Source organism: Artibeus jamaicensis, unplaced genomic scaffold (assembly GCF_021234435.1).
Source record: "Artibeus jamaicensis isolate MK-2021 breed Jamaican fruit bat unplaced genomic scaffold, CSHL_Jam_final contig_585, whole genome shotgun sequence".
In the NCBI taxonomy this organism is placed as follows: Eukaryota; Metazoa; Chordata; class Mammalia; order Chiroptera; family Phyllostomidae; genus Artibeus; species Artibeus jamaicensis.
This window is the reverse complement of record NW_026521894.1, coordinates 11880482-11891905: the sequence shown is the minus strand read 5'-3', so window position 1 is coordinate 11891905 and position 11424 is coordinate 11880482. Positions and strand designations below refer to the sequence as shown.

The 11424-nt window shown below is 36.7% G+C and overlaps 1 pseudogene; it reads left to right on the top strand.

Moving 5' to 3' along the window:
- The first annotated feature begins 1487 nt into the window (after positions 1 to 1487).
- On the top strand, positions 1488 to 2130 carry LOC119046555 (60S ribosomal protein L10a-like; annotated as a pseudogene).
- Positions 2131 to 11424: the final 9294 nt, after the last annotated feature.

Sequence of the window (11424 nt, the reverse complement as noted above, 5' to 3'; positions counted from 1 at the left end):
CCACCTCACTGGGGACCTGGCCCACAACCCAGGCATGTGCCCTGACTGGGAAGCGAACCAGTGATCCTTTGGTTAGCAGGTCAGAACTCAATCCACTGAGCCACACCAGACAGGGCATGCCCCCTTTTTATTACAAAACCTTTTATTACAAAATTATAAGTGTGTAATTCTGTAGCAAAACAATATTATGCCTAAGCATACCACATGACATTTTAGGTGAAATGTTCAAATTAAAACTATAAATTATTGCACCTATATTATTACCCTACCAACCACACTCAGGCAAGTGTTACTTGTGCCGGATCCTGTAATGCTGAAAGGAAATTTGGAAGTCATTCTTTCATTAAGTAAAATAATTACATTTTGCAGTTATAACTTTAATTTCAATGTTACCATTAGAGCACAATGTTAGAAAGTCATGAAGTTGAAACCCCACTACTTTCCCCCACCCCACCCACTCTCACCTCCTACCCTCACTCTTTCCCCCCTTTGACTTTGTCCATGGATCCTTTATCCATGTTCCTTAATGACCCTTCCCTTTCTTTCCCCCATCACTCCCCTCCCTCTTCCTCTTTCCCCTCTGGTTACTGTCAGTTTGTTCCTTTTTTCAGTGTCTGTCATTATATTTTGCTTGCTTGTTTATCTTGGTGATTAGGTTCTACTTATAGGTGAGATCATCTGGTATTTGTCTTTCACTACCTGGCTTATTTCACTTAGCATAATACTCTCCAGTTCCATCCACTCTGTTGCAAAGGGTAGAAGCTCCTTCTTTCTCTCTGCTGCATAATATTCCATTGTGTAAATGTACCATAGTGGATCAGTTTTCTGATCCACTCATGCTGATGGACACTTAGGTTGCTTCCAGTACTTGGCTATTGTAAATTGTGTGGCCATGAATAGTGCGGTGCAGTTCATGGGTTCTTTTGAATTGGTATTTCAGGATTTTGGTGGTATAATCCCAGCAGTGGAATTGTCAGGTAAAAACACAGTTCCATTTTTAGTGTTTTGAGGAAATTCCACACTGTTTTCCACAGTGGCTACACCAGTCTGCATTTCCACTGACAATGTACTAGGGTTCCCTTTTCTCCACAACCTCGCCCCCACTTGTCATATTTTAAAAGTAAAGGTAAAATAAAGACATTTTCACATGTCCAAAGGTGAAATACTTCATCACTAACTGAGCTACACTAGGAGAAATGTTAAGGGAGGTCTTTCCAGCAGGAGGAAATATCAGAAAGACGATATCACAAGCACTAGCAGTGGTAAATGTGTCAGCAAGTTATAATTGGTTTTCCATTGTAGGAAATAGTTCCACTCTGATATCACATCTAGATTAATGGCAAAAGATATAGGGTCAGATGCTATATTTTGATATAAATATGTCCATGGCCCTTAATACTAGAAGTTATTGATAGTGAAAGAGAAACAAAGTTAAAAATGCATGTGTCAAAAGCTAGCTTTTTTCAGTTTTTGTGGTGTGAGAAATAATGAGGAGTAAAGTTTCCTTGGACTCTTCTTCCAAGGCAGTGCCAGAAGTCCTGCACTGGAAGCAGTGCAAGTGCCAGAGGTCTTTGGAGAGAGTGGATCTGCAGATCTGCATGAAGAACCACAACCTTCAGAAGGACAAACACTTCTTGGGCATTGTCAAGTTTAAGTCCACTCCATGCCCCAAGTTCTCTGTGTGTGTTCTGGGGAGCCAGAAGCACTGTGAGGAGGCCAAAGCTATGGACATCCCCCCTATAGATATCAAAATGCTGAAGAAACTCAAGAATAAGAAACTGGTCAAGAGGCTCACCAAGAAGTATGATGCCTTTCTGGCTTCAGAGTTTCTGATTAAGCAGATTCCATGAATTCTGGGTTCAGCCCTGAATAAAGCTATCAAGTTCTCTTCCTTGTTGATACATAAAGAGAACATGGTAGTCAATGTTGGTACCATGAAATCCACGATCAAGTTCCAAGTGAAGATGGTGCTGTGTCTGTTGGCCATATGAAGATGACAGATGATGAAATAGTGTACAACATCCACTTAACTGTAAGTTCCTGGTATCATTGTTTAAAAAGAACTGACAGAACATCCAGGCTTTGAATATGCAGAGCACCATAGAAGGCTCCAGTCAGTGTTGGTACTAAGGCACAACTTAGAAAGCCATACTACTGCTATTAAAAAAAAAAGAAAGAAAAAAAACATGGCCTATGGAAATTTCAGTAATCATGTGTAAAATATGTGTTCAATTTTTACTGACAACCACTACAAAACAAATTTTCTACTTTAATTATATACTTGACACAATACTTTTTAAAATTATAAAAGTAAAATACTTTTTATATAGGCATATTTTGAAAAATATTTTTTTTATTTTTATTGAATTTATTGGGGTGACACTGGTTAATAAATTTATACAGGTTTCAGGGATGTAATTCTGCTGTTCATCATCTGTATATGATCTTGTTTTCACTAACCCAAGTCTCCTTCTAGCACCATTCATCCATCTTTTACCCTCTCACCCCCCCTTTCCCTCTGGTAATTACTATACCTTTGTTTAAAAAATTATAATTGCATTAGTAGGGCATAAATGTGCAGCAGTTGTATAAAGTGTGAAGCTGCTAATTTTGTGCATCCCAACCTATCGAATTGGATCTTGGTGTATCTGACATATTTTTTTTCCTGTTGAAGACTGGTACTTGTAAAAAATACAAGCATAAAAATCACCATCAATGGAATTAAATTATCTGAAGAAGTTTCTATACATACTCATCAATAAATCAATCTGTATAATACAAGAGTAAATTGATTACATATTATGTAGTTCAATATAACACATCAGCAATTTAAAGTGCTTTAGAATTACTTTTGTGTATACCTTAATTCCAGATTCATTTTCTAAATTATTAATAATTAAAAACAAATAACAACCATACTGAAGAATGGCTGAATTATCATTTTGTTTTCTCCATAACAACTTTATTATTATATCATCATCATATAAAGTGAAGATCAAAAGTATTTAGTTAGAAAACTGTAGGAGAGGAGTACCGTAGAGGGTATTAGATAATTCATTAATAGAATATTACATTATTTCCTGGAATATATGGTAGAATTATTTCCTGGATTATATGATAGAATATTTGTCAACTTTTAAAATGGGCAATTTACTGTTATCTTTTTTTTAATAAATGTACATTTATTTTACATCATAATTTTCATTTATTTTGCTTATATTTCTTGGTGCTCCATCTCACCTAAATATGTTTTTAGCTCCACAAAACATATATTTATGTACCACAGAATAGTCATGGTAGACATTAAACTTTGGTGTGGTATCTCCCTAAACATATATTAAAATGCAGCTATTATTTTAAACATTCTTGATAGAGGTTTTATTTTCTCTTTTCTCAAGGTAATTATAGTGGAGAAAATATAGTGCAATATATCCAAAAGAAAGTTAGACATGTAAAGAATTATATTAGAGAAAGGAAAATGAATTAACAGGAGATCTCGGGTCTCATTAAACCCAGTGGTAATTATTGGATGAACTGATTATATGTGATGCAGTTTCACATCTATGTACTCAGGAGTAAAATCCTAACTCTATAATGCAAAGTCTAATTTTGTTTGCCGGCTAGTCATGAATCATGTTCTCTCTGTATAACTCAGGTGTCATCCCAAAGGCCTGTTTTGGAAGTGTAAGTTTTCCAAAGCCTTTGGAAGTGGAAGCTTTCTGCAATAACTCTTTCCTTCTTACCTATGGTTTCTGTGCCTTGGTAAATTTGTCCTTGGGCCGGTAGCCTTGGTGTATGTCACATTACTCAGGTGAAGTCCTGCCCATGCACAAAATGTCCATCCACAAAACAAGTTTTATAAATTACCTTGGGGAAATTAGGGACATTAATCAGCTGAAATTTCTAGTCTCATCATTCACCTGAGTGTTGGTAAATGAAACTCCTTTTATATGACTGTCAAACCACAATGCTGAAAATGTGAAACTGATACAAAACAATATTGAAAGTAAACTGTAACTGAAATACAAAAAATAATTTATTTAAAAAATTATTAATGGAAACTACTATTGTAATGTTCTACTGTGAATGTCTATTTTCTCCATTATACTAGGCATAGTAGAAGAAAATTTAATTCTATTTCCTTCAGGGACATTGTTGTGAAATTACAGCTTCTCAGATATACTTCCTAACTGTCACCACTGCCACCAGGAAGCCAGCCCTAAATGTTCATTAAAAATTCTCTTGTCTATACCTCACCTAATACCAACCTTCACTGTGTTGATTACCTGGTCAAGCCAATAACTTGACTAGAAGCAGTAATTTGTTTTAGGTAAATAAAATGATGCATCATCAAATATGAATGGAAATAGAACCTACTTTCCTCATAAGTTATTGGAGGTGGATGAGAAGCAAGGCCTTCCAGTTGGTCCCGTGTTCAGAGCAGTGTAAAGGCTTTCTTTTTACTGTGGGATCCAGAAGAGAGGCAGTGATGTGGGAAGGCAACGACTGAGCCTCAAAGTTCAATCTCCTTTAAAAAAGAAAAAAATGATCAAATTCGATGGTGATAGTTTTTCACCTTCCATGAACACAGCAGGTATTCTAATTAAAAATAATCCCTTTAGTCTCTTTCTGTGCAAAAAATAATGTTATGGTTTTGCTTATAGTTATTGTGCAACATAGGAAGAGAATAAAATGGAACTTGTACAGGGCTTTCCTTTTTCTTCACGTTTAGAGCAGGCCAATCCTTCTTAGCACATGAAATGTATGCAATTTCTGAACCAAACTAATACTTTAGTGTGTGTGCACCATTGTATAACCTGAAACACCTTTTTAAAGGTTTTTTTATTTATTAATCTTTAGAGGGGAAGGGAAGGAGAGAGGGAGCAAAATATCAATGTATGGTTGCCTCTTGTGCGTCCCCTGCTGGGAACTGTCCTGCAACCCAGGCATGTGCCCTGACTAGGGATCAAACTGTGATCCTCTGGTTCACAGGCCTGTGCTCAATCCACTGAACTACACCAGCCAGGGCCTGAAACATCTTTAGATGAGCTAGTTAGGGCCTCATCTAAAAGCCCAAATGGAAAACTATCAAGAGTTGAGCATTCTGCCCTGGCTGGTGTGTTTGAGTTGGTTGGAGCATTGTCCTATAAGCCAAAAGGTTGCAGTTTGATTCCCGGTCAGGGCATATGCCTGGGTTGTGGGTTCAGTAGTGTGTATGTGAGGCAATTGATTGATGTTTCTTTCTCACATTAGTATTTCTCTCCTCCCTCCCTTTCCTTCTCCCTAAAATCAATAAGCATGTCTTGTAGTGAGGATAAAAAAATAAAAATATAATAAGAGCTGAGTATTCTGCAGCTACCACACAAGGCATCTTGTGCACTTTGTAGGTTATGAATGCATTTCTCAAGAACACATGTCTACAAAAGTGAAAAGCCGTAATGATGATTTATTTAGCCAGATACACAGTTTTGAGGTTATGCTTCAATACTCTTGAAATGTGTTGTTATAGAAGAACACTTTCGCTTCTTTGAATATATTAATCAAATGGAACATTGAAGACACCACATTTATATTTCATATAGCTGGAGCTAGGAATTTATATAGGTAACATAATGCTGACTAAATTAGTTTGTTATTTATGTAAGTAGGATAATTTCTCCTGCTGCCCACTGCCAATTGAATATCATTTGGGGAATGAAGCCATGCTTAGGTGAAAAAATAAAACAAAATGAGGAAAGAAAACAGTTATTGTGTAGTTTATGTAGACTTCTTGCTCTTCTCTTAGTAAGTCTTATTTAGTGTGGTTTTAAATCAACATTGGATACTGTTAACTACATAATTCTGTACTCCTACTCCTCCCATCCCAACCTACATGGATTAAATTGCTACTGCGGAATTCAACACCCTGGGATAATGAGCACTTTCTGACTTGATAATGTAGAGATGGATTTTAAGGCTGGGGAAAGTGTTATTTAACCTGAAAATTACATTACCATTTGCTTGCCTTTGTGCCTGAAATTACTGTGGTAAACATTACATAGACAGTAAGGGTTTGAATGTATACTTGTATCTAGGACAAAGATCCATCATTAACACAACAGTTTATCAGATTAGGTAGCAAAGAATAAAATGATTCCGTACTTCTTACATTCTGTGTCTCATCTCTGTGTGTTAAGAAGGAGGTTGGAAAGATTCACTGCTTTTAAAAGGTCATGATTTAGTCTGCAGGCATAATCTTACATGCACTGATTCTTTTCTATTGGTACATTTATCTTTGGCTCTGATTACTCTAATCCATCTGTTGTGGGATTCTGCCTTGGCCCATTTTTGTCTAATACCTGTAGCAAAGATTCTTTCATTCTCTCATATCTCCTGAATTTTTACTAGGTTGCTGAGGATGTGAGAAATAGAGAGATTTTACTCAGAAGTCATGGAAAAATGCATGGCTTAGGAACACTACTGATATGTAGATGGAGAAAGAGCATTTGTTGAGAGAAAGATAGGAATCCAGAATATACTGTGCCAGTTTGGTTATCACCAGGTGAAGACTCACCCCTAAATTCATATTGGCTCTTCATAGTCAGAACTCTCCATGTGCTAGTCCATAGCACATGTGCCCATTGGCCAGGCTTAGGTGGTTTCCACAGGAGTCACCAAATATTTTCAAGTGGTACATTAAACCTACCAGTAAATCTCTCAGCTTTGCTTCAACTTCCGTAAGAGAGTCACTACCACTGTTTACCCCCTTTTAGTTTGCTGAAAGACTCTGACCTCCCTGAAGCACTCCTCAACCACTGTTGGTCCTGGGCTTTGGGAGCCTCTAGAATATCTCCAAAATCTTCACAATTTTGAAGAAAGAGTGAGAGTCTTTGCTCTTTCCTTTGTCATATCAAGTATCTTCTCCTTTGTAAAAACTTCGACCTTTTATAGGCACGATTAGGAACTTCCTTCTCTTTGCTCCCAGGACTCATTGCCCATGTCTATATGTGTCTTCAGCCATACTGTATAGACATTCCTTGTTTACATATGTGTCCACACTCGCACCACACTGGGAGGTGAGTGCTGTATCTCTGTATCACTAAAGACTCCCTGACCCTATGACCTGCTGAATAATAGATGCTCAAAAACATTTGAGTGAATTAACAACAGTGTCCTGAACCTGTATAACATGTTTTCCAAAGTTTCTAAGGTGAACATTTAACTTACTAAGTTATTGTTATTTCTTCAGAGATGATATATATTAAAATGTGGAAGTCACTGAAAATGGTTTCAAAAACATTTTAGTTTCTACTTCATGTTTGGAATTTGGTTTTGCAGTGCTGTTTGTTTATTGCCACTCATTTTCATTGTAGAAAAAGGTAGAGATTACAAGAAGCTTCTGTTGTGGACCACTCTGCCTGGTTCTAGGAATTGTATCTCGACTCCCTGTGGCTAAGGGCTAGTGACTACCTCTGGAATGGGAGAAGGAGACAAAGCTTGTTTCTGGTAGCAAACACCGCCTCAGTTTCCTCTCCCTGCCACCAAAGCTTGGTTGGAAGTCCTTGTTGGGTAAGACCCCTCAGAATTGGGGGCAACCTAAGCCAGACATGATCACTTGGGAGGCCATCATGGAAGGACTTGGGGGGATGTAACAAAGAGCAATGGACTCTCGCCCCCCCAGTTTTGAGATACCCTGAGTCCTCATGTTCTCTGGGAGAAGCGCTTCCTGGCTCTAATCCCCTTAATCCTGAATACCTGGTAGGGAGGGTTGCAGCTCCTTGCCTTGCTAGAGTGTGTCCTGGGGAAAAATCTGGCATCACAAAGAATTCCTGAAAAACAGGTGAAATCTGCTCTGCTAAGAGTGCTTTCATTTATGTGTTGGTGGTTCGAGCAAGAAACCCTAAAAGTTCTCTTCCTGACAGACTCTGACTCAGAATATCTACTATTTGATCCTTGCCACCCTGTATTTCTGTGTATTACAACCCAAAAAAGCCCCTAGAGAAAGGGGCTCACAGCCTTTTTTCCTCAGAGAAACTGGCCACTCCTGGTCTTTTCCCCCTGAGAAACTGGCCACTGCTCAAGGCCTTTTTCCTCTGGGAAAGTGGCCACCTCTCCTCCACAAGCAGATCATGTCGCAGTCATGTTTACTCTCATCCATGACACATGGGGAGACTTGCGAGGAAAGTTGCCCCCACAAGCTCCTGGAATAATTATTTGTTTAAATTATTCAATAAAATATTCTGGAACAAAACCTTTATGGGTACAATATACTTTTTCAGCTATAATGATAGTCAGTGTTAGTTATATCAACAAGTGATTGGCACAGATAACAGCATTTCCTATCTAGTTCCAAAACTGCATTTCGCGATTTTTATATGACACGTGTTTCATTCTGATTAGCTTTAGAAGGAAATCCCATACTTATAGCTCAGTATTGTGAGTATATTCATGTTTTAGTTAAAGTCTTCTTTCTCTGAGCTTTTTCATACTTAAAAATAGAGGTTGCAATTGATGACTTAAGTATAGTTATACTATTGGAGACAGACTAAACAAAAGGTCCAGAGTCGCTACCTGAACTTGCACTTTTTCCAAAACAAATTCTTCTAAGTTATTGTATTGATGTAATTTGCATTCAAATTGCTCAGAATTTTAGTGGTGTATTTTCACTTGAATAATTTGCTGTCAAGGGGAGAATGAATAGATGACATGTACAGACTCCAGTGCGGAGCTGAATTTTAAAATATTTTCTAATATTTGTGTAATGATATTAATAGCAAAATAAAAAAATTATGAGTGTAAATCATGTTTTTTAATTATTTGTTAAACAAATACAGAGACTTGCATTGATTGTGAATTGTCCTTGTGGATTTAGTTTTAATTAGTATGAAATTTCATGTTATACTTTTGTTAATTTTATTCTCTGATTTTATATTATTAATTTTAAAATTGTAATAAAGTTTTAATTTAACTGAGAAGTAGTTAGTTTTAATGCATATTGACCACAGAGTGCAATAACTTATTTACATGTTCACTTATAATCTGCATTTTATATTTAATTTGTGATATGTTTATTATTCTAACCATCTGGCTGATTATAATACAAATAAAATAAACCTTTAATTATGTTTCTTAGCATTGACAATAGTTTAGCTTACCTTGGGACCTACTGAACATTTTCATAGTCAGTAATATTTGTACTGTCATCTGTCACTGCAGTGTGGCAAATCCTGTACATGTAGCAATTGCTTCTGACATTTTCTGGGGTAAGAGACTATAATTGTTCCCTAGAGCTAATAGATTAAGATTGTATGTACATTCAATAGATTATATTCTATATTCACTCAAAGGTAAACTCTGTCCAGAGTAGTATATATTTTCATAAGTAAAATGGATAATGAGTTTGTCTTTTCAGAAACTTGTTTCATTTTGCTAGTGTTGAGGCAATCTACTGGAGAAGAATATGTCTGTTTCCTGGTAAAGCAAATGGCAACAAGCATGTTGCTAACTATTTAACAGGTGCTCAAATATTTTTTATGTGAATAAAAGGAGGAAACATGAATAAATAAAATACACAGAAACACACAGTGGTAATATACAGGGTCCCTGACCCTAGTGGTAGAGAAGTGGAAATCAACCTTTTCTTTTTTCTTCAAAGAGATTAGGATTAAAGTAAAAAAAAAAGCCTATTAAATTATTTACAGTTAAATGAGATAAAAATCACAACAATAACTATTGTATACCTGGAATTTACAGCATGCTTGAAATTACACATTTAATCCTCAAAGACATCTTTGTGGTAGTCACCAGTATCACAATTTTTCCGAATTTTAAAAGGTTTAAGTAATTTTCCCCTGGATCATATTTTCAAAAAAATATATGTTATTGATTATGCTATTATAGTTGTCTTAATTTTTTCTCCCCTTTCCCCCCTCCTTCCTGTATCTCTCCTCCCTCCAGCATTCCCCCTGCTTAGTTCATGTCAGTGGGTTGTACATATAAATTCTTTGGCTTCTCTATTTCCTGTACTATTCTTAACCTCCCCCTGTCTATTTTGTACCAATCAATTATGCTTCCTGTTCCCTCTACTGGTACCCCCATTCTCATACCTCTGCCTCCCCATTGCTAACCCTCCATGTGATGTCCATTTCTGTGATTCTGTTCTTGTTCTAGTTGTTTACTAAGTTTTTGTTTTTTAGGTTCAGTTTTTAATAACTGTGAGTTTGTTGTAACTTTGCTGTTCATAGTTTTTGATCTTCTTTTTCTTAGATAACTCCCTTTAATATTTCATATAATAAGGGCCTGGCAATGATGAACTCCTTTAACTTGACATGTTTGGGAAGCACTTATCAGTGCAGGGCAACCCCCTTTGAGGTGCTGTGACGCTATGTGTGGACAAGGGATCGGAGAGGGAACAATGCCACCTTCTACCTTGCTCAGCTCTTTCCTCACTTTCCATCACGTCCCTCCTGGAACCCTGGCTTGTGCAGTTTGTCTAGTTGTCCCCAGCTGTTCCACCAGGCTTATCTGCACTTGAATATGAGAAATCCCAACCACCAGCCACAGCCTCACCCACCCAGTCCACCGTGCCTCTCTGCTCTTCCCGCCTGTCTCTACCTCTCCTACCAGACTGGATGAATGTTCTATCTTTAACTCCCTGGTTGTTGCACTTCCATGCAGTTTGATTTTCTGGCAGTTCTGGTTGCTTTTAAATTGGTTATTATCCTTATTTCGGTTATGTGAGGAAGTGAAGTTTTTCTACTCATGCCTCCACTTGATGGGAACTCTGAAAATGAACTATTGATACACATTAACAACTTAGATGGATTTTAGGAGTATTATGTTGACTGAAAAAATTCAAGGACAAGGTCACATACTATTTGTATTACCTTCTCAAAAAACAATGTAGATAAGAAAAAGCTTTGTAGTTGCTAGGAATTAGGAATAGTAGGAGAAATTGGCGTGAGTGTGACTTGAAAGCAGTAGTTACACAGGGTATTTTTGTAGTGATAGAAAAGTTTTATATCTCAAATGTGGTGGTTCTTACACAACCATAAATGACATAAAAATATACACACATATCACCCCAGTGAGAATTTCCAAGTTTTGATAATGTATTATAGTAACATAAGATGTACCACTGGGGAAAACTGGTAAAGAGCACACAACACATCTCTGTAATATCTTTGTAACCTCTCCCATATAAAGGTAGACCATTGGAAACAGATGACTGAAGAGAAGATGTGATAATGTAAATCAAAAGCTAAAGGTTAATTTCAAATACATGAAGAAAATTTGTTATTTCATATGAAATATAAATGAATCAACACTCCAATTCAAAAGCAAAGACTGTGAAAATGGATTAAAAGGCATCATGAAACTATAATTTAATTTTTAATAACTAACATTTTAGTCATAAAGATACAAACAAGCTGAAATAAAAGAATT